This window comes from Pseudonaja textilis, chromosome 3, assembly GCF_049901715.1.
Source record: "Pseudonaja textilis isolate UNSWEBS1 chromosome 3, rPseTex1.2, whole genome shotgun sequence".
Lineage (NCBI taxonomy): Eukaryota > Metazoa > Chordata > Lepidosauria > Squamata > Elapidae > Pseudonaja > Pseudonaja textilis.
In genome coordinates, this window is record NC_141992.1 from 82,152,730 (window position 1) to 82,175,170 (window position 22,441).

Below are 22,441 nucleotides of genomic sequence, written 5' to 3' on the forward strand. Positions count from 1 at the left end.
TGAAAAATGTGATTTTCAGATAAAGATGGAGGATTTTATTTCCCAGATCCTGAATTATACCATTACACATTCTTTTGGAATTGTACCAAATTTTGGGTAGCTTCATTTAATCTAAATTCTGGTTCCCTTTGGAATATTCATACATAGCACCTTTAGTTAATTGGTCTGTTTGGGTTCAAAATACAGATTTATCTTCTGTCAATGTTATGCTGATTAAAAAGGACAGTATATTATTTCTGGAAAATTGCATTTTGGTCTCCCCCTCCCTCACACCAGTTTATGGTATAGATTTTAAAACTGATTAAAAACTATCAGCAAACTGTTATATGAAATGTTTCATTGAATGCTGGATTTTTTTCTTTAGTTCAAATATTAGATGGTAAGCATGAATTGTCTTCATTTTCTGTGTTAAAGGATAAACGTAATTTGTCTGTTGCCACCAACTGGCAGTATTTACAACTACAACCTTTACTGGCAACTTGTTTTGGATCCCTGGCCCTCCTGAATAATAATTAATACATGATAATTATATCTTGCAAGACAAATAAGCCCAGAGTTAGTTTTTTTCATAACTTGTGATGAATACATCAACTTGATATGCAAAGATTAAAGACTGAATAGAACAAGGGATTAGAAACCCACTTTCTGTAAACAAGGGTGGACTGTTTTAACTGTACTATAAAAAAAAAACCCAGTAGATCTCAGATTATAATTTATTCCCCCAAAATATGTTGCATTAATAAAAAAGAAGTAAATCACTGTGTTGCTTAATATGCAATAATGCTTCATTAAATCCCATCTTTTAAGGTTATTTTCTGGGAAGAAGTAATTACACATATTAATCTGAATTTGAGAGTGGGTTTAATTTTCAGACAAACATTTGAAGCTATACATTTATACATTTAAACTGACAGACAATGGCAATAGCTTCTCATATTGTTATGTCCTCGGGGCTGACACCAGTTCCCCATCAGGTCCGTTCTGCCTGCGGGGGCGTTTACACTCCCCATTGTTTGGCTCCCTTCGACAGTCGGCTATAAAAGCCGGCTGCTAGGTCGAGCCAGCCGCTGATCGCTGCTAGGTCTGCTGTTAACAATGCAGACGCGACAGCCCCCTTTATTCCCCGAATAAAGTGTGTTTTGAGTAATGCTCTGGTGTGGCCTCCCTCCTTTCCAAGATCTAACATTGGCGACGAGGATGGGATCTGGCCAGCCAGCAGCAATACAAGAGCTGAAGTCACACACCTGAAACGCTGAACCGCAGCCGCGCCGCTGAGAGCTCGGTCAGCCGTTTCAGCTACCGAGCGAAGTGGAGCGTGTAGCCGCTCTAGCGCACAAATAGCTACAGGAAAGTAGGGCGCTGAGAGCCTCAGCCGCCCAGCATTGAATCCAGCCACATTAGCCGAATTCTGTGTAGCAGAACCTCGGCGCTGCGCTCATTACCGCTGAAGTCTGGCGCGAAATTTAAATCGCTGTCAGCACGAAGCTGCAGCCATAGCCGTCGCGCCCTGTAAAGGCGCGAATTTCAAACAGACGTCAGTTACGGCGCACAGCCTAGCCGCCAAGGGCAATATAGAGCGTGATAAAACCCAGAGAGATTCCAAGAGCTGAGACACTGAGCTAAATAGCACTGCGAGCTGCAGCTGCTACCCGCATTCAGGGCCTATATTCCCAGTGAGATTGGTCAGTCCACCACAGGCTGAAACCAAACATGAATTCAAATCCGGCGTTCCCGCCATTCAAACCAGACGAAGACAAGTGGGACTCTTACAAAAACCATTTCAATCATTACATCGATGCTGTTGGACTGGCCGACGCTACAGACAATAAGAAGAAATCATTTTTCCTGAGTTACTGCGGGGCCACAGTGTTCGATACCGCGACAGCACTATTCGCCCCGAGGGAGTTAAAGAATGTTCCATGGTCTGAGTTGCTGGAGACACTCTCCAATCATTATTCGCCCAAGCCGTCACAGATCGCGAGACGCTTTGCTTTTCGCATGAGGAAACAGGCGGAAGGAGAAACCATTAACCAATATATGGCCGCCCTCAGAACCGCAGCCCTTCATTGCGAATTTAAAAACTACCTCGATGATATGCTCCTGGATCAACTTGTCTGTGGGGTCAGAGACACGAGACTACAGAGGCGTTTATTGGCTAGGAAGGACCTCAACCTTGCCCAAGCAATCGAAGAAGCCCTGGCCGCTGAGCTAGCAATACAGTCAGCCGCCGAAATACAGGGGAGCGCACCCAAAACCAATCCAGTCACTGTGCATTCCGAGGAAGCAGTGAACGAGGAAGAGCCTATTGAACATACAGAAGTCCACCGCCTCAAACCATTCAAGCAGCCACAGGTAGGAGCCAGACCTAGAGATGGCTACGCACCTAAACACACCCAGCTTTGTCTTTCCTGCGGTGGGTCCCATGCCAGAGCGATGTGCAGATTCCGAAACGCCACTTGCAACAATTGCAATAGGAAGGGGCACATCGCCAGGGTGTGCCAGGCAACGCACGTGGCTCCACAAAAGCCATCATCCTACGCCCCTCCCGGGCCACCCAGGCAAGTAGAAAATTGTTATACATGCTATCAAGCTAACCATACTTTTTTGACACCTAATAAAATACAACTTTCCATTCATTTAGAAGGTAAACCCTGCCTCATGGAGGTCGATACCGGGTCAGCACTCTCGATTATCTCGTGGAGCACGATTAAGAAAATACGTCCCAGCCTATCCAGGAAGCAACTGCAGAAGACTCACCTATCCTTGAGAGACTACCAAGGGAAGAATATTCCAGTACTCGGAACAGGCAAGTTCCTCGTCAAATTCAAATCCTTTAAAGGCCAGCTGCCTTTAGTGGTAGTTGATGGTGCCCTTCCCAGTCTTTTGGGGTTGGATTGGTTCCCCTTTCTCGGCCTTAGCTTAATGGGAGTACATGCTGTCTCATCCTCCGATATCGACTCACTCTTTTCAGATTACGCTGACGTATTCAGTGATGAATTGGGCTGTTACAAAGGCACACCTATATCCTTCTCAGTAGACCCCCAAGCAGTTCCCATCCGCTTAAAGCCGCGAAGAGTACCATTTGCTCTGCGATCTAAGCTAGATGCGGAACTAGACAAATTGCTCAAGCAAGGGGTAATTGAGCCCACAGATTTTGCTAAATGGGAGACACCAATTGTCACACCCCTAAAGAAGGATGGTAGTATAAGAATGTGTTCAGACTACAAGACCACAATAAACCGCTATCTGCAGACTAGTGCGTACCCAGTGCCAGGAATCCAACATTTACTCCACACATTTGAACCAGGAACTATATTCGCCAAATTGGATATGTCACAGGCATACCAGCAGTTCCCTGTGGACAACCAAACGGCCGAATTACAAACCATTGTTACCCACAGGGGAACTTTCCGATGCAAGTGCCTCCAATTTGGCATCAGCGTCGCCCCGGGCATATTCCAGTCATTAATGGAACGGATCCTCCAGGGCCTTCCTGGCGTGGTTCCGTACTTTGATGACATCTTGGTTTCAGCCCGGGACAGAGCCCAACTCTTTCTCAGGTAAGAGGGGTATTGGATAGATTCAGACAGCATGGCCTCAAACTAAAAAAAGAAAAATGCACCATAGCCACTAAACAGGTGGACTTTCTTGGGTACCGAATAGACGCCTCTGGCATTCACCCGGTGGAATCTAAGGTTAAAGCCATTCACGAGGCACCCACTCCTTCTTCCAAACCAGAACTACAAGCCTTCCTAGGCCTGCTGAATTTCTATGCATCATTTCTGCCTCACAAGGCATCAGTGGCCGAACCACTGCATAGACTTTTAGACAAAAATACACCATGGCATTGGGGACCCAAAGAAGAATACGCCTTTAAGGCAGTCAAGTCACTACTTACTTCAGATGCTGTGCTAATTCAATTCAACCAGCACCTGCCACTGGTTTTAGCTGCAGACGCCTCACCCTTCGGGATTGGGGCCGTATTAAGTCACAGACTTCCCAACGGGTCCGAAGCCCCAATCGCATTCTTTTCTCGAACGTTTTCAACAACGGAACGCAATTATAGTCAAATTGACAAAGAGGCCCTAGCCGCCGTAGCCGCGGTCAAAAAATTCCATGAATTTTTATTCGGGCACAACTTCGAACTAGTTACAGATCACAAGCCATTGTTGGGACTTCTCTCTGGGGAGAAACAAACGCCGCAAGTCTTGTCACCCAGAATGACAAGGTGGACCTTATTCCTGGCGGCTTATTCATACAAACTAGTTCACCGGCCAGGAAAAATCCTCAGCCACGCTGACGCCCTCAGCCGATGCCCGCTACCAACACCCGTGGAAGATCCGGCCCCGGTCCACACCATTTTCGACACCAGTGAGTTCAGCATTCCAGTCACCACGAGAGACATTGCTCTTCAGTCCAGAAGAGACAAACTTATCGCCCAGGTCCTGGACTGGGTACGGAGGGGGTGGCCGGGTAATAATCCATCTAACGATTTTTCACCATTTAAAGTCCGCCAACAGGAACTTTCCAGTTTACAGGGCTGCCTGCTTTGGGGAACCAGAGTTGTCATTCCGGAATCGCTGCGCAGACCCGTCCTGAAGGCATTGCACGAGGGGCACCCCGGCATCGTCCGAATGAAGGCACTGGCACGGAGTTACGTCTGGTGGCCGGGCATGGACGACGAAATTGCGAAATGGGTAAGCTCCTGCCACCCCTGTCAAGAATCCAGACCTGCACCTCCAATCACCACTCCCACCAAATGGGAAAGCGCCAACGCACCATGGTCTCGGCTGCATATTGACTTGGCCGGCCCAATTCAAGGCAAGACCTTCCTAGTAGTTGTAGATTCATTCTCTAAGTGGATCGATGTGGCCCTTCTTCCCACAACTACCACTCGAGCAATTGCCCAAGCTCTAACCCGCTTGTTCGTAACACACGGTCTGCCAGACACTATAGTCTCAGACAACGGCCCTCAATTTACTTCCACGGAGTTCAGCCGGTATGTCACCAACCTGGGCATCCGGCACATTCTAACGGCCCCCTTTCATCCCTCGAGCAATGGACTGGCAGAGAGAGCTGTCAGATCGGCCAAAGAGGCACTAGCCAGGTTCACCCAGGATGACTGGCACTCCAGACTCTCTCGTTTCCTTATGAGCCAACACTCGACCCCTTGCACAGTCACCAACAAGTCTCCAGCTGAGTTACTGATGGGCAGACGTTTAAGGACAGTACTAGATAGACTGCACCCTCACTATTGTCCAGACACGCCAATTGGGTCTAACAGTAGGATCAGGAGTTTTGTATTACAGGACCGAGTCTTCGCCAGGAATTACGCAGGCGACCCACTGTGGGTACCCGGAAGGATCGGGGCCATCACAGGGCCCAGATCGTACCGCATCCAGTTGGAAGACGGACGCATCTGGCGGAGACACTTAGACCAAATACGGAGCCGTCAAGCCGAGCACGCCACCACCGACTCAGAGACTGCAGTGACACTCCAAGCACCGCACGCAACTCCTAGCCGGGACATCCAGGATGACCAATCCCCGCCAGCCGAGCCACGGGAGCAGACAATGGACCGGGACCGTCCACCAGAGTCACCGACCGTTCCGGCCAGTTACCCCACCACACTAGGTGACTGTGACAACTCAACGAGCCGGCCCGTGGACTGCGACCACGACCAGGTGGCTGGCCAGCTCCCAGCGAATCCAGTCTCCACTGCCACGAACTCTGTGCCACCAGGGGCCCCGCCCGAACTGCGCCGATCAGGGCGATCGCACAAACCACCCGCATACCTGCAAGACTATTCATGTTCGTATCTGGGGGGAAGGGGTGCTATGTCCTCGGGGCTGACACCAGTTCCCCATCAGGTCCGTTCTGCCTGCGGGGGCGTTTACACTCCCCATTGGTTGGCTCCCTTCGACAGTCGACTATAAAAGCCGGCTGCTAGGTCGAGCCAGCCGCTGATCGCTGCTAGGTCTGCTGTTAACAATGCAGATGCGACAGCCCCCTTTATTCCCCGAATAAAGTGTGCTTTGAGTAATGCTCTGGTGTGGCCTCCCTCCTTTCCAAGATCTAACACATATCATTTTTATTGCTAAGATATTCTTTCAACTTTGGGGAAAAGAAAGCATGGCCTCAGTTGCTAAATGGATTGAAGATCTGTATGAATGATTACAGTGAAATATGATGTTTTCCTGAAACTTCTATAAAACTTTAAACATTTGTATGTATAAAAACTGCACAAACACACAAATACATATTTTACTTTTTATTTATGTTTTAATTAACATTTTTAAAATAAAAAATAAAAAATAAAAGCTACTATGAACAGCATCACAAGAAGGATTTCTTTAAATCAGTGGTGGGATTCAATTTTTTCTTTACCATTGGTTCTGTGGGCATGGCTTGGTGGGGGTGGCAGAGGAAGGATACTGTAAAATCTCCAGAAGTTGTTTTTGCCGGTTCTCTGAACTTTTCAAAATGTCCACTACTGCTTCTCCAGAACTGGACAGAACCTGCTGAATTATCACCTCTGCTTTAAATGTTTGGCCAACGATAATGCAAATACGATGCAATCTAGGTAAATATAAAAGCATACTAGGGCAAGAAAACCAAACCTTAATTGCACATATGCAGAGAGCTGATAATACCTGAACTATCCATGGTTTAACAACATCTGTATAAATAGCAATACCAATACCAGCCGGTGATACGTGGAAAAGGAAGCAGACATGTGAATCAAACATGGAATATGTGTTTTAGATTATTACATATATTAAATTAGCATTGACCCCTGCAGTTTACAATAACAGAACAACGTAAGATCAGAATAAAAGAGCAAAACCAGAGTCACTTGATTGAGAGACAGGCAACTATATAAATGTAATGAATAAATGAATGAATGAAAATAATATATTGAACTGTAAAAAAACACAGTGCCCATCCCAATAATGGATAAAAACCATTCAGTTTCAAAAGCTCAGTGGAAATTTTCCATTGAAAAGCATTCCTAAAAGACACCAGCGACACCGGCACTCAAATCTCTAGGGGAGGGGAGGCTATTCAATAAATGCTGCCTTGGCCCCACTACTTCTCACCTAAAACATGAGAAATTCTGAGCCCCTCTATTTGGTCAAGTCTACCAGATGGGCTGGTTTCACCAAAACAACGAAATTAAGAGCTTTAATAACTATGGCCATCACTTTGGATTGGACCAAGAAACCTATTGGAAGCCAATACAACACACATAATACTGGTACACAGGTACTCCTTGACTTACAACTACAATTGAGCCCAATTTTTCTGTTGCTAAGCAAAACAGTTGTTAAGTGAGTTTTGCCCCATTTGTGACCTTTCCTGCCACTTAAGTGTTAAGTTGTTAAGTGAATCACTGCATTTGTTAAATTTGTGACAGTTGTTAAGTGAATCCAGCTCCTGGGCGAAGCAGTAAGATAGCGAGGAGAATCCAGGCACAGCTGATTGTCAGAACAGCTGATTGTCAGGAGGAAAAAAAAATACCAGTTCAGCTGAACTGGTAGCTGTTTTTTTTTACTACCGGTTCGCCTGAACCGGGCTGAACCAATAGAATCCCACCACTGATCCAAAACTATGTAGGGTCCCTGACCAAAACATCCCCTTCTATCTACAACACTGCACCTGTAGCATTTCCCATTTTCTAAAGCAAAGCAAATGATGCATCCCTGTGCACTTTGATGAAAGTCAGGTAGTCCTTGTTTAGCAACCAGAATTGGCATCTGCAATTTTTGGTTTTTAAATAAAGTTAACTGAAACTGAGGCTTTCCTTATGATCTTATTGCAGCTTTCCTTTCCCTTACCAACCTGTGAAGATTATCAAATGTGAGGATTAGTCACAAAGGTATTTTTTTCATCACTGTCATAACTTCAAGCGTTTGCTGTATGAAGCAGTGGCTAACAAGAACAATCTGTATTTTTGTCTTAAAACTTACAAATTCTTCCTTGTTGGAAACTTTTAGCCACAAATATCAAAAACATGTCAAGTTGCTGTATTTTCCTCTTTAAAAAAAAAAACAATTAAAACTGTAAAACAAGTACACTTGTAGCTACCATGCTTTCCAACATGTGCTGAATGCACCATCTCCCAGCCAATCAATACCTCAAATATTTTACTCTGACTGGAAGCGTCCAAGAAGAAAAATCCAGCATGTGTAGAGTGCCCAACTTTGGAAAGTTTTACTATGCAAAACAAAAACAAGTTCGCACATTGATTTTGAACAGGTGAGGAAGAAGAATAGTGTAAGTATAAAGAATTTTATTATAATAAGTTTAAGTATAAAGAAAAGTATAACTAGAAGTCAAGAGATGAAACTGTCAGATGCTAGAACAGATATTCCAAGTATCACTGTACTGCTCACACTACCAACCTATATAGGTGACCTGATTTGATCACCTGTCCCTCCCTGCCTTCGGCACTCCAGCCAGGTTTCTGTATCGAGAGCTATCAAAATATCTTCTCCACCCACATCTGATTCCTCCGTGGCTGCTGTTATGATTCCATCTGCACATGGAAGAGTTACAAGGAAAGGAAGGGTTTGTCATGTGCCTTCTGTCAGCAATTCTCCATTAGAGTTAGACCTGGGATGTATCATTTCTCATTCACATACCAGCAAAGTCCTATTTGTATCATATCCAAGTATCTGCTTTCTCTTGAAAGCTGAAATTATATTCCACAGTGCTTTACAGTTACATCAGTCATATGTTGTAGTATATGTACCTTAGGCTTTCAGATTCTTTTCCTTCTGTTTATTAGTTTCTCCCAAGGGTGCTTTTTAAAAAGATAACTGGACTTTCTTTGTTTTTCCTTCCTGGATAAGAAGCAAAATGTCAAGGAATTTTTTTTAAATAAAAAAAAAGCTAAAGAAAGTCCAGTTGCCTTTCAAAAAAGCACCTTTAATATAACCATGCCCTGGATGATTAAGAATCTCCATATACATTTATTAGTTTCTCAATCATCTCAACCTCATGACAATTGTAAGGCTACACATAGAACAAGTATACTAACACATGTATCATACTTTGCCGCAAAATGCAAAGTAACTGCTAACTTATTTCAGAATTTACATACTTGGGTGGCCAATAAGCTATAATTTCCAGCAGGCCAATAAAATCCATATTTATTTATTTCAATGAATATGACTGCCTGTTGGTTCAAAAGGATTGAAAGAGCAAGTAAAGCTTAAGATCCAGGGTGCCCAAGGTTAAACTTTAACCCTTATTACAAAAAAAAAAAATCACATCATCAATAGCAACAGAGCCTGAGGAAAAATGAAATATTGTAGAACTAGTACCATGTCTACACAAATGAGATACAAATCCTAATTTATCCAGTGAATATCTGCACTGGCTTGTAAGGCATTACTTTCTCAAACCATATCTCTTTTTTGGAAAATAGTTGGGTTAGAGATCTGGCTTCTGATCCACTTTCTGAGGAAGCTGATTATGTTTGTGAGCATGACTAGGCCTGTGATCTGGATTTTTGTACTTCTTTAGTTGTCTTTTTCTTAGATGCCCTTGTTCTTTTGTTCTGAGCTGTCTAGGAGTTTTGCCCTGTGAAAGGCTACAAATCTTTATTCCTAGTTGTCAACCATTCAGGGGTGGGCTTCAAAAATTTTAGCAATGGGTTCTCTGCCCGGTTCCTGGGTTTAGCGTGACCATGGGGATGTGGTCTAGTACAGGGGTCCCCAACCACCGGGCCGTGGACCGGTACCGGTCCGTGGAACATTTCCTACCAGGCCGCCGGTTTGCTGGGCACCACCATCTTGTTTGACGAGAAAGTGCTTCCGTGTGAGCTTTTCCGGTTGGAAAGTGGCGTTTGGATCCTGAAGGAATCCTCACACCTTAGTTTCATCGAAGGGGGGGCACTTCGAATGAAACTAAGGTGCGCGGATTCTTTAAGCACCCAAGGCAAGGCGAGAGGAGCGACCGTCCTGAAGCCGTCCCGAAGCGAAGCCCATTGACAAAGGTACAAAGGAGGAGTTGAAGGTGGTGGGGAGAAGCGGGGGACAGCTGGCTGGCTGGTGGCTCGGCTCGCCTTGCCTTGTCATGCGTGCTGATGCCGGTACCGGGCCGCGGATCATTTTGTGATGCCGGTACCAGGCCACGGATCATTTTGTGATGCCGGTACCGGGCCGTGGTGCAAAAAAGGTTGGGGGCCACTGGTCTAGTAGGCCTCCTGCACCATGTCGGGGGGTGTTTTTGCCCTCCCTGGGCTCTGGAGGCTTTCTGGAACTTCCGGGAGGCCCGTTTTTTGCCCTCCCTGAGCCTCTGTGCACTTCCTGCACTTACCTGCATCCAAAACAGGCCGCATGGGGACTCTTGGGAGGGGTGGGTGGGGCAGGGCAGGGCCAACCAGGTGTGGGATTTGGGGGTTCTCTGAACTGTGCAGAATCTTAGCTGGAGGATCTCCCAAACCCCTGCAAACCCCCAGCAGCCCAACCCTGCAGCCATTCAAGATAGACCACATCAGGAAACAGACATCGTGAGGATTACAGGAATGTTACTTACTTCATTGTTGAAGAATATAATAATAGAATCTTGATAGCTTCCTACAATCTTCCTTCGCTCCCTTTTTTATCTCGCAGAATCAAAGCTGGGTTGTTTTGGCTTTTCTTTCTCACCTATCCTTTCACAAACACTGAGTGGCCCTTTATTTTCCCTTAAGAATGTATGTGCACTTTAATCACGATTATCTACATGCGGGTAGATCTTGTCCATTGTTGAAACCTGCAACTCCATTAAATGAGAATCATGTGGCCATGATATATTTAGGACCTCACTTTCACTTTTGTCATTAAGCAAATTACGTGCAGTCATTAAGTGCCCCAACTTTCAATTTTATTGCCAGTTTCTCCTTGTTGGAAGCCACATGACCACAGGATGCTGAGACAGTTCCAAAGATTTTATCTTTCACAACATACAGCTCTTTCTCCTTACAAAACAGTTCTTCCATTGGTGTTCTCCCCAAAATGAAACTTCAACTCATGTTTAAATTGTTGGAACTTTGGAACTGCGCTGGGAAGAAAGATCAGAAACTGTCCTGTCTAATTCATTTCAGTTAGAGGTGGTATTCAGCAGGTTACAATAGATACAAACTCAGGGTAAACCGCACAAAACTCGATTGCAGGAAATACGACTTCAGCAGCAGAGTGGTCAATGCCTAGAATGCTCTACCTGACTCTGTGGTTTTTTCCACTAACCCCAAACACTTTAACCTCAGACTGTCTTACTGTTGACTTCACCCCATTTCTAAGAGGTCTGTAAGGGGCATGCATAAGCATACCAAGGTGCCTACTCTCCCTGTCTTAATGTTCCCTTTATTCGTATCTATTTCATGTATTAACAATCATGTTTACACTTACATATATTATCAAATGCATGCTTGACAAAATAATTAAACAAATAAAAATAAATAAAAGGTTCTGATCAATTCTGAAGAACTGGTAGCGGAAATTTTGAGTAGTTTGGAGAACCGGCAAATAACACCTCTGACTAGAGATTTCACAGTATCTTTCTACTGCTACGCCCACCAAACTATGCCCACAGAACCAGTAGTAAAAAAAAATTAATCCCACCAACTGGAGAACAGAGCTGGAAAGCAGGTTAGTGGGGTGAGGAAGGAATGGAGATTTTGCAGTATCCTTCCCCTGGAGCGGGGTGGGAATGGAGATTTTTCAGTATCCTTCCCCTGCCATGCCCACCAAGCCATGCCATGCCCACTAAGCCACACCCACAGAACTGGTGGTAAAAATTTTTGAATCCCACCACTGATTTCAGTCTTTACATCAACCCTGGATCAAGGCCAATCCACCATTTCTTGCTAAAGAACATGAAAAGGCAGTTTCAAACTCCACCAATTCTTGAAGACAGCCCAGATAAGGAGGACAAATAGATGCTTGGAAGAGAGACTGGGCACCTGTCTTTTTTCCCTGTTTACAAATAACTGCCTTAATATAGTTTGCAGAAACAATAGTTGTTTAAAATGTTATGATCTCATTAATTTCCTTTTCAGTTGCACAAGTGTCCAGGTGGACAGAATATACAGTATGTCTTTCTCCAGAAGGGGTAATTTTGATTGGAACTAGCTTGACAGTCAAGGATCTGGAGACAGGGCTATATATCAGAACATATTCAATGATAATTACACATTTAAAATAGTCATTCAATGAGATATTAAGCTGGCAATAGATCTTCAAGTGTCATGAAACACCATTTTTAGCCACAATAAGTACAGGTAGTCCTCAAGTTACAACCATTCAAATTTACAACAGCACTGCAAAATGTGATTTATGGCCATTTATCACAGTTATCACCTTCACAGCATTCCCATGATCATGTGATCAAAATTCGGATGCTTGGCAGCTGGTTCATATTTATGATGTTGTGTCCCAAGGTCATGTGACTACCTTTTGTGACCTTCTGACAAAGTCAATAGGGAAGCCAGAATCACTTAAACAACCAGATTACTAACTTATCAATTGCAGTGATTCACTGTGGCAAGAAAGGTCCTAAAATGGGACAAAACTCACTTAAGAACAGAAATTTTGGGCTCACTTGTGGTCATAACTTGAGAACTACACATATCCAGAGAATGGCTTGAATATATTAAGAAACATTCCTCTTCTGAAAGAAAGAAAATATCAACTAGATATTTTATTCCCCCTCTTTTCTAATTTAGTCTACTCCAAATCTATCAAGAGCTCACAAGAATTAAAATGTTGGCTCAATAAGAAGATTGCACAAGGATGCTACTATGCATGTCTATTTATAAGGGTACATGCTTCTGTGTGTGCTTTTTTGTGTGTGTCAATATATACCTATCCAAGCCTTGATGGTGATTGTCCTCTTGGTTTATTCATTCATTTAAAAAAGCAATTAAACCTGTTTTGTCTTGAATGTGTCAGCAACAGCAATCTTCAATTCACACATTACTCATCTGAAAAGACTAAGCTGGTCAAATGGGGAAGACCTTCCATTTTAATCCCACCCACAAAGCTGTGCTGCTCTTTCTGTCATTGCTTGTTGCTGTTGTCATTTCTGGTGCCACACCTGAAGCCTCCTATACCCTGGAAATTCCTGGCTTTAATTAGACAATATAATCAGGTTCTAAATCACTTGGGAAATCTCCATGATTAAGGATTATGGTTACTTGCTAAGATGACAAGATGAATAAGGAACAAACAGCCCAACTTATTTATTTATTTTTATTTATTTATTTGATTTGTCAATCGCTTACAAGATAATAGGTATAAGTATATACATACTTATGCATACATGAAATGGGTACATAAAAGAAAAACAAACAATAGGACATGGATGGTAGGCACGTTGGTGCACTTATGCACGCCCCCTACAGACCTCTTAGGAAAGGGATGAGGTCAATAATAGACAGTCTAAGGTTAAAGTTTTGGGGGTTTGGGGAAGAAACCACAGAGTCAGGTAGAGTACTCCAGACATTGACCACTCTGTTGCTGAAGTCGTATTTCCTGCAATCAAGTTTGGTATGGTTAACAATAGTTAACCACAGTAGTTTGTATCTATTGTGTGCTCTTGTGTTGTTATGGTTGAAGCTGAAATATTCATTGACAGGTAAGTCATTGCAATGTATGATTTTATATAGCATACTTAGATCAGATCAAAGACGGCATAATTCAAGGTTTTCTAGGTCTAGAATTTCAGGTCTGGTGGCATAAGGTATTCTACAATGAGTAGAGGAGTGGAGAACTCTTCTTGTGAAATATTTCTGGACTTTCTCAACTGTGCTAATATCAGATAGGTAATGTGGGTTCTAGACTGATGAGCTGAATTCGAGTATTGGTCTAGCAAATGTTTTGTATGCTCTAGTTAGTAGTGTGATATTACCAGAGAAAAAGCTTCATAGGATTAGGTTAAAAATTCTTAATGCCTTTTTGGCTATGTAGTTACAGTGGGCTCTAGCACTTAGATCATTAGAGATGAGTATTCCAAGGTCCTTTACAGAGCTTGGATCATCAACAAGATGATGATCTTGACTATTCAGCCTGTATTTTATTTTCTGATTGTTTTTGCCAATATGTAAGACAGAGCACTTATTTGTTGAGATTTGAAGTTGCCATTTGTTTGACCATTCTGATACATAGTCAAGATCTTTTTGAAAGGTAGCAGTATTGTCTGTGGTATTGAACAGCTTTGCATCATCAGCGAAGAGAACGCAGTTGCTCTTAATATGATCACAGAGGTCATTTATGTAGAGTATGAAGAGAGTTGGTCCTAGAACACTGCTCTGGGGGAAACCACTATTGACAGGTACAGAATTTGATAGGACGCTCCCAATCTTGACCATTTGTTGTCTGTTTGACAGGAATGCTTCTATCCAGTTATGCAGGTGTCCAGAGATATCATAAGATTTTAGTTTTAGGAGTAGTTTGTCATGTACCACTGAATCAAAGGCTTTACAGAAGTCTATGCAGATTGCGTCTATTGTTTTGCCCTGATTGAGTTGTGTAGTCCATGTTTTTGCAGTGTAAGAGTTGCAGATGACATGATAGCTTTTTTCTGAAACCAAATTGTTTATTGGAGAGTAGGTTGTTTGTCTCTAAGTGGAGGATAATGGATTCGTTAATAACTGATTCCATGACTTTACAGGTGATGCAGCATAAGGAGATTGGTCTGTAATTTTCAACTAGGATGGGGTCTCCCTTTTTGAAGATGAGGATGACCATGGCTTGTGACCATAGCTTAATCAAGGAGCTGGTCCTGAAAGATTTTTCAAAGATTATGCTTAGAGGTTCTGCTATGGCAGTGGATATCTTTTTTAAGAAGTAGGGAATAGCTTTGGGAATAGGCTCATCCTTATAGCATTCTTCCAATAGTTTTTATCCAACATATGCACAGTTTAAGGAAGGGGCAATTTCCATCTGATATCAACAGCACGAATGGATTTATTATGAGCATTTAAGTTACGTGAAGAGCAGCTCTTTGAATGAGTAGCAGTTGTGCTTCAATAGTGCTGAAGAAGGGTTCTTTGGGTGCATATTTTCTTATAATGTATAATGAAGTTATTCTTTTAGGAGATGTTTGTTTTTTATAACAAAGACAACAATGACACCATATAAGTGCATGATAGAAGGTAATAGCAAATATCTCATGTGTGGGTAAACAAGGTATGTGAAGATGGTGAGAAGTTTTGAACAGCTTGGGAATGTGACCAGGCATCAAACTGGCCTGATGAATAGTCTGGTCAGTCACAGTTCCTGCCATTAAAAAAATTCTGACACCATTTATTTATTGCAATCTGTAATTCTGAATCTTTGTTTCACCAGCTTCAAAACAATTGATTGATGACTCAGCCCTCAAAGGTATTTTAATATAATAAGCTCTGCCACAAAGCCAGTCCACCTTTCCCACTTCATTGTTAGCAGATTGAAGCCTTGAGCTAGTGATCATTAAGCCTGTGCAGAAGGACTCTGCTTCAGCTTGACAACAACACCTTGACCAGAATCATTGCAATGATTCGGATTAAAGGAAGTGCCTTGTCTCAAAAAAAAAATTGCATCTCAAAAAATCAGGACACCTGTATATATTAAACAAATTGATAGAAACTAAATCATGGAGTTTATGGCTCAATAGAGCAGCCTGATTTGATGCTGGGACTTCATTCTAAGGAAAAAAAAAACCTTTCTTTCTCTTTCTTTCTTTCTTTCCTTTCTTTCTTTCTTTCTTTCTTTCTTTCATTATTTATTTATTTTTCTTTCTTTCATTGTTTATTTTTCTTTCTTTCTTTCATTCTTTCTTTCTTTCTTTCTTTCATTATTTATTTTTCTTTCTTTCTTTCTTTCTTTCTTTCTTTCTTTCTTTCTTTCTTTCTTTCTTTCTTTCTTTCTCTGCTTATATTACTTTTTAGGTAACTGAAGATGATGAACATATCAAATATTCCTTCTTCCTCCTCTTTTCCCCCACAGGAAAAGAGGTGACGTATGTGGCTGGCAGAGTGAGACTGAACTAAGGTCAAAGGTCATCCCACTGGCTTTAATATCTAAGGCAGAATTAGAACTCCCAATCTACTGATTTCTAGGCCAACACCTCAACCACTACATGAAACTGGCTCTCTTTATGTATACGAAGAGTAGAAACCCCTTTTAAAATTCAGATCAAAATGACATAGCACCTTTGAGTCAGTTTTCCGAAATGTAATTGTCCCTTCAGTTTGGAGGGCTATTTCAAACTTCTTCATATTGAAGCACTCTGGGCTGTGTCAAAGGAAAAATGAGATTTGAAGTGATTATCAAACATACAAGTAATTCCCTTTCACCATAGAAAGCCCTGTAATGTGTACTAATTAAAACTCTGAGCTATGTAGTCAAGTCCACAGAACTAAGGTAAAAATTGAACAAGTAAGAGGCCAGGGTACAATTGATCAGTGACACAGCTACCTTTCAGTGCTCCATCACTGGAGGTTTTTAAGAAGAGACTGTATAACCACTTGAAATGCTATGTATGCTTGAGCAGAAGATGGATTAGAAGACCTCCAACATTTCTCACAATTCTATTGTTCTGTTACTCTGTATCAGTGGTGGGATTCAATTTGTTTTTACTACCGGTTTTGTGGGCGTGGCTTGGTGGGCGTGGCAGCGGAAGGATACTGTAAAATCTCCAGTCAGAGATTCTCCAAACTACTCAAAATTTCCGCAACCGGTTCTCCAGAACTGGACAGAACCTGCTGAATACCACTTCTGCTCTGTATGGCTATTCTATCTGAGAGGAGCCACACGGAAAGCATCTTACTTGCAAAAAGTGGAGTCTAGATTCTGAAATAGAGGAAGGAGCTGTTTTCAATAGATGCATTTTGTTGTTTTCTCTCTCCATAAAATTCCTCTGGATAAGGCATCCATGATGCACCTGAAATCTAGTAATGCTACATATAAAGAAGAGTTTGATTTTTGTGTGTATTTCTGTTAGGAGATGAAGAATGGATATGTGATTGAGAGCAAACCACATACCTTGAAGCTTGCCGGGGACACTACATGGCAATCTTGCAAGTGAGCGGTCCTGGGTGCTCTCTGAGCTTGGTTGTTTTCTTGCAGATGTTTCATTACCCAAACTTGATACCATCATCAGTGCTAACTCTACTACCAGCACTGGTGATGTTACCTAGTTTGGGCAATGAAACATCTGCAAGAAAACAACTGAACTCAGAGAGCACCAACGATCCCTCATTTCAACCCTGAGCTACAAATATCCTCCTTTATTAGTAATCTTACAAGGAAACTAAGTTCCACCAGAGTGCTTTTCCCAAGATGGGATGAGTGAACAATGTGTGAGTCGGGGGATAGGGGTCATGACATCCAGTTTCTAATTTAAACAAAAGGCATAGGAGCAGAGACTTTATCAATTCTGAAGCTGGGGAGGGTGGAGAATGAAGAGCTGATTTTCCAAGGATAGTGAGGAACAGGAGGCTTTTGTTTGTCTGTTACAATGCTTTAACTGTGGCTTGTTATATGACAGATGGAGGTATACATGGCAGGAAAGGCTTTGCTAAAAGCATTGCATAGTAAGAGAAGCAAAGCAAATTACAAGAGTGATTGATTTGCATTTCCAGTGTTGGATGATTCTCTATAACATCTCAAAAGAAAGATCTGCAACACCCTGGCATGTTTGGGGGGTGGGGGGGAGCAGGAGAGATGATTTTCTGTCTCTCAGTAATGTGAGGTGAGGAAGTTCTTTATGGGTCATGGACAAATGAAAAGAATAGGAAACCTAATTCATCTTTCCGGTTATGATTATATCCAAAATAGTTTCTAATCTTTTTGTAACTTATGTGAGGGCAAGGTTCCTGTTAAGATATGGGGCAAGGAAATGACTACTCAGATGTTCAGAGATTTGAATCATGCTACATAGGATGTTTTTATTCTTCTGCACCACATTGATAACACAGAGCTAGTAGTGATTTTCCAGTTTCAGCAAGGTGTTTTGAGAAATGGAGATTAATACACCGATGTCTGTAAGTAGTTTGGAGATCTTAGTAAGCCAATGGCTATGAAGTACAATACTTATTACTATTAGAAGAAAAGAAACACCTCACTAGTCATGTCCCAAAGCTTTCCTGATGTCACCTAGTGATGATATAAATGGTCTTCAAAGCTTATAAACCCAGCATATCCCTTCTGGCTCAATTATTACCTTTAAGGGTTTGGCTTATTAAATGGTGATTCCACGTCAATGAACAATATTTATTTCTTCTGCCTTTGCAATGTGAATATAATTCCATATGTTTCAAATCACTTCATAAAGCCAGTCCTTTTCCTGTGGTAGACGGTTGTATAGCCTTCTCCACTGTAGTTATGTTATGAGTTGAAAGGCAAAATAGAATTGACAGATTGGGCTGACAGACATATGAGATGGCACACTTTAAATATCTATTTGCAACTAAGATGTCTCTTACATCATGCAAAGAGAATTGTTGAGCTGAATTAACATGCAAACAGTAATTCAGGTGGTGGCAGGCATGCATATGTAGTCCTTTGTCTACTGTACTATCTTTTCTCCTAGGCAAAACAGGTATGACCAAGGATAAAAAACTGGAATCAGATATTTTAAAAAATCTATTTACACAAACATACATAACTTGAATAAATTGCAAAGTATAAGGGCTATCATTTGTAGTCAAGGATGTCCCTTATCTCCTCCTACAATGAATATGATGTTGGAATCTTTGACATCAGATAATTATATGATGTTCAAGGTATACAAGTATCTATTAAAAGATCAAATATAAGTTACTAAAGTTCTATCCCTAAATCTGTGGGGACTGTAAAGCAATTTGGTAAATATTCAGTGTGTTTAATAAATTGGAAAAATCTAATATTCACCCACTGGTCACCAAGCTTTTGTGGAATTATGTAAAATGGGATTTTGTTATTTGTTTAAATTATATTAATTCTTTGATTATAATTATTCCCAACAATATGTATTTTCTGGTAGACTTTACTATTTCTAATTGTATAACTCAGGTTGTTAATACTGACATTATTATATGATTGAAAAAATATATGAATCTGTGAGGAAAAAAATGTAGAATAATACATATCACCATATTCTTATATAGGTATCCTCAACATATCACCATAACTGGTACCAGAAATTCCATCACTAAGTAATTTTATGGCTTTTTTTTTTTTTTGCTATAGTCATTAAGCGGATCACAACCATTAAGTGAATCTGACTTATCTCATTGATTTTGTTTATTGGATTATGGGAAGATTGTAAATGGCGATCGCCTAACCCCTAGATGCTGCAACTATTGTAAATATATGCTGGTTGCCAAGCACCCAAATTGTGATCAAATTCCCATGGAGATATCGCAAGAGTTATATATGCAAGGACCAATCATAAGTCACCTTTTCCCAGCACCATTGTAACAGTGACTGAACAAATGGTTGTAATTTGATGTCTACCTGTATATCTTAAATAATTTGATACTGTACAAACTAATAGACAAGTTTTTATGGAAGGATCAAACTCCAACCCTCTCAGAGTTGCACCTTTCTTATGCAAATTGGGATTTCAATGTTGTTAATTTGCAGGCATTTCTGTTATCTTGTGTAATGTAGTGGAAGGGAAACTGTATTGATTATACACCATTATAGGGCCAATGAATTACCGGGCCTCATCTGCAACCACATGTTATCCAAGGCAGATACAGGTGTTCAAGGGAACATAACTTGAGGTGCATTTTAAAAATGGAGCAGAAAAGATCGCTAGTGAATATGAGAGTAATAGAGGAAAATATCATCCATTTCTGTCCTTCAAAAACAGTTATCAATCCATTCTGACAACAGGCAACTGGGTAGAATAGATAAGCCATCGATAGGGACTCAGTAGATTTATTTTATTGAAAGGGCTCAAACATATTTGGATAATATTGAGTTCTCAGGAGAGATGGACCTTTTAAAACAGTCCTTATTTAAAATGGCAGGCACGTTTCTACATCATCATCATTATTATTATTATTATTATTATTATTATTATTATTATTATTATTATTATTATATTTATTTGCTGCCTTTCTCGCTATGGGGCTATTCTAGGCGGCTCACATCTATAAAAAAATTAAGAAAGAAAAAGGAAGTTTAAAAAAAGCGAAAGTAAAATAAGAGAACAATAAAATAAACAAGGAAAACAAAAACAAAAAAAACATTTAGATATGATTAGTAAAAAAAAAACGGCCTGTGAGAAGCAGAGAACGGGGGAAGAGGGAAGTGGAGCCTGCTGTCAATCTAGCAGCCACCTTCAGAGAAGAACTCCCCCTATTGGGTTCCTAGGCCAACTGACAGAGCCAGATCTTTACATACTGAAAATGGTACCTTTAAAAACATTTATAAAGTCTCTGTTGGTCATAATGCTCATAAAAGCTTTTAGAGTCCTGTCAGAAGAATAATTTGGGGTTCCAACTCGAGCCAGGGCTGCACAAGAATAAATAAAAATAAAATCCATATAGTTGTGAGGAAAGAAGAAATATTTATTCCTAAAATCAAACAGTTTTCCTGGTCTGAATTCATTTAGGTTCCTTCTGTTTAGTATGTAATTATGGCTCTGTTTTGTGCAACCCTTTATTTCCTTACAGTGTTTTTGTTATTGCTATGGTTATAAATTGCTCTCTTAAGGATTGAAACTAGGCAGGTTGTAAATGGTTTTGTATGAATAAATCAGTAATTCCTAATAAATAATTAAATGCTATGATATATCTTCAATTATGTTTTCTCGTTACACCCACATCCACATCTATTATTTTGTTCTATTATTCCATTACTCTGATACCCTATGTAATGTGATAAATACTATGGACTTGGAATCCTTTTTCCAGTTAGATGATGTTGTTGTTGATGCATTAAATTTATACGCTGACCAACTTCCAATGACCCTGGACATTTGTTAAAAACGGGGGGGGGGAGGGGGAATAGAGAACAATGAAGAGTGCAGATAGTGAAGAAAACAGATGGGAACAAAAGAAGCAAACCCACATACCCAAAAGTTGTGTGAATGTGGGGGGGGTCACTTGCCCTCGACAAAGCTTGAACCTTTCTAAACAAAACTGGAGGTGACCTCAGTGGAACCTTACCCAGAGATCAGGCTATGTGTCAGCCCTCTGAGGCAATCCAGAGGTGGTATTCAGCAGGTTCTGACCTGTTCTGGAGAACCGATAGCGGAAATTTTGAGTAGTTCAGAGAACCAGCAAATACCTCCTCTGACAGGCTCCGCCCCAATCTATTCTCTGCCTCCCGAGTCCCAGCTGATTGGCTGGGTCTTCTTTTTTATTTTATTTGTCAATTGCTTACAAGATAATAGGTATAAGTAAAAACATAGTTATGAATACATGGATACTATATATATTTGTTTTCTTAAGTTTTCGTGGGTACTTACATTTATGGTATTCAGCAGTTGTTGTAACAACTGTAAAAGTCTGACTCACAGACAATACAGAAGCCTGATGATGGCAGATGAGATTCTGCCGAAACGTTGCTACAACTTTAAAGGCACAACTATAATGACGTGGGAAAATACCCGAACAAAGCTGAATACCATACATATATACATATATATATATATACATATATATAGATATAGATACACATACATACATACATACCAATAGGACAGGGACAGTAGGCATGTTGGTGCACTTATGCACATCCCCTAAAGAACAGCCACCCAATGTGGGGCTCAAACCCACAACCCTGGGATTAAGAGTCCCATGCTCTACTGACTGAGCTAGCCGGGCTCTTTTGTTCTTTTGTTGTCCTGTACAGGAGAACGGAGCTGGAACACGGGTTAGTCGGGGGGGGAAGGGAATAGGGATTTTACAGTATCCTTCTCCCAGGAGTTGTGGGGGGGAGAAATGGGGATTTTAGAGTATCCTTCTCCTATCACGCCCACCAAGCCATGCCACGCCCACCAAGCCATGCCCACAGAACCAGTAGTAAAAAAATTTGAATCCCACCCCTGAGGCAATCCATATAAGAAGCACCAATCATGTGTACTAACTCTACCTTTATTGTAAGGTTATAGTAACAGAATCTTGCAATGTCTCTTGGCCCTTCGCTTTTACCATCCAAGACACTAGGGAGGGTCCTTTCTGATAAGTCTACCACTTCCCCATTCCTTCTGTGGGCTGAGCTGCCTCTTATCTCACTGTTGCCTAACCTGTGGCTCCTCCTCCTCCTCCTCTTCCTCAACCTGTCTCTCAAGGACATTCTCATAGATCATTATACCATGCTGCAGAGAAGGCATGCTTCTAGGGTCTTAATAGATGATATTGTTTAATCATAGGAAGCCAAAGCATACCAGACCTGCTGGATCAAGTTATCCGGGCAGATTCTATGGGAGACAGGTGGTCCCACAAGTAACCAGGCCTGGTTACTGTCCCTAT

At 41.5% G+C, this 22,441-nt stretch overlaps 1 non-coding gene across 1 annotated transcript; it reads right to left on the reverse strand.

The window, feature by feature from the left end:
- Positions 1-21,720: 21,720 nt before the first annotated feature.
- TRNAK-CUU (transfer RNA lysine (anticodon CUU)) lies at positions 21,721-21,793 on the reverse strand. The gene has a single exon. It is a non-coding gene; the product is annotated as a tRNA-Lys (tRNA).
- Positions 21,794-22,441: the final 648 nt, after the last annotated feature.